The sequence below is a fragment of the Belonocnema kinseyi genome, chromosome 1 (assembly GCF_010883055.1).
Source record: "Belonocnema kinseyi isolate 2016_QV_RU_SX_M_011 chromosome 1, B_treatae_v1, whole genome shotgun sequence".
Classification (NCBI taxonomy): Eukaryota; Metazoa; Arthropoda; class Insecta; order Hymenoptera; family Cynipidae; genus Belonocnema; species Belonocnema kinseyi.
In genome coordinates this window covers 108854191-108856401 of record NC_046657.1, presented here as the reverse complement: position 1 = coordinate 108856401, position 2211 = coordinate 108854191, and positions in this window count along the sequence as shown.

The window sequence follows — 2211 nt, the reverse complement described above, 5'->3', positions numbered from 1 at the left end:
ATATATATATATGAATTAGAAAGTAATAATGAAATAATATGTACAATATAATAACAGATCGTATTTTTATATTGACCAAAAAAAATGCTTTGGTTGAAAATTCAACTTGTGTTGAAAATTTGATCTTTTTATTATAAAAATTCATCTCTTTTGGTAAAAATGTAATATTTTTGGTCAAATTTGTATGCTTTTTGTTGAAATTAAAATCTTTTTTCGGATCAAATATTAACTGACATTTTTTGTTGAAAATTCATCTTAAATGTGGAAAATTCAACTAATTGGTGGAAAGTGAAACTTCTTTCTTAATAATTCAATTTTTTGGTTGAGGAATTATAATCTTAGTTAAAAATGCAACTCTTTATTTGCAAATAGAATTACTTCTATGGAAGCTTATTCTTTCGGCTAAAAATTAACTTTTTAAACAAAAATGGTTTATTTAGTTGAGAATGGTACTTTTCTGTTAAAAATTAACTTTTTGTTGGAAATTCATATTTCCCGTTAAAAAATTTAACTATTTAGTAGAAAACTCGTCTTTTATGCTTGAAGATTCATCTATTTGTCAGGAAATTTAACTTTTGGGTAGAAAATTAAATTCGTTTGTAACATTTTGTTTTTAAATTAAAATTAAACCATTTCATGTTTGATTAAAAAATGATATTTTTAGTGAAAAAAAGCAATAATTTGGTATTAAGTAGAACTACTTTGTTGGAAATGATTTTTTTAGCGGACGATGGTGATTTTAGTTAAAAATTCATTTTTTTGGCTGAAGCTTTTACAATTTTCTTAAAAATTATTTTTTTATTAAAATTTTTTTAAGCTAAAAGTTTCCCTTCCTTCTTTGGTAGAAAATTTTATTTTAGTTGAGAATTAAACTATTCGCATGAAAATTTATGTATTTTCTTAAAAATTCGTGTTTTTTTGTAGAAAGTAAATTTTGTTGGTTTAAAATATAACTGTTTGGTTGGAAATTAATCTTTTTTAATTAAAGATTAAAGCTTTTTTTAAATACGCTTTTTTTGTCAAATTCAACTAAATGCTTTAGTTTTGTTGAAAATTAATTTTTTTAACTGAAAATTTATCTATTCAATTATTGCTGGAAAATGTATATATTTGAGTTAAGAATTCTTCCTTTTTGTAGATATTTATGTTATTGACTGAAAATTTATCATTTTGGTTCAAAATTCAACTATTCCAATTAAAAATTAATAATTTGCCTTTAAAATTTTCAGTTTAGTTGAAAATTAATTATTTTAACTGAAAATTTAACCATTTCATTTTTGGTTAAAATTTGATCTTTTTGAGTTAAAAATTCAACTATCTCGTTGAAAATGTATATTTTTCGTTGAAAATTCAACTATTTCGCTGAAAATTGATGTATTTGGTAGAAAAGTCATATTTTTTGGATAAGCATTAATCTTCTTGTTTAAAAACTCATATCTTTAATAGAATATTAATTTTTTAAACTGAATATTCATTTTTTAATTTTAGGTTGAAAATTGATATTTTTAGTTGAAAATCCATGTATTTTGTTGAAAATTCCATAAATCCGGTTTAAGATTCATAATTTTAGTAAAAAAGTTTGGTTGAAAATTAATTTTTTTGTTTAAGAATTCATCTTTCTGGTTGAAAATTTTAGTATTCCTGGTAAATCTTCATCATTTTTGTCAAAAATATATCTTTTTGTTTTAAAATTAATATACTTTTTTTAAAGGTTTATAATTTTAGTTGCAAATTCATCAATTTGGCCAATTTTTGTTGAAGAAAATTGAACTATTTTATTTTTGGCTCAAAAATGATATTTTTAAGTTCAAAAATCAACTATTTACTTTTCTGGTAAAAAATTAATTTTTTGGGTGGAAGTTTCAACTTTTATGTGGAATACTCGAAAATTCAACAGTTTGGATCAAATTACTTTCTTGATTGACTGAAAAATCTTTCTTTTTTAAAAATTCAACTCTTATTAATAAAATTTGTGTTTTTGATTTGAAAATTCATTTATTAGGGTAGAATTGTAATCATCCAAAAAGACAAATTTTCAACAAAATACAACAATTTTAAAGAAAATAGTTAAGTTTTCAGTTAAAAAATTAATGTTATATAAAAAAAGCTGAAAAAACTAAGATTTGAACCACCAATGATATATTCAAATTTTCAATTAAAAAAATTAATCAATTTATAAAAAATCAAAACTTATGGACAAGATAGGGAAGG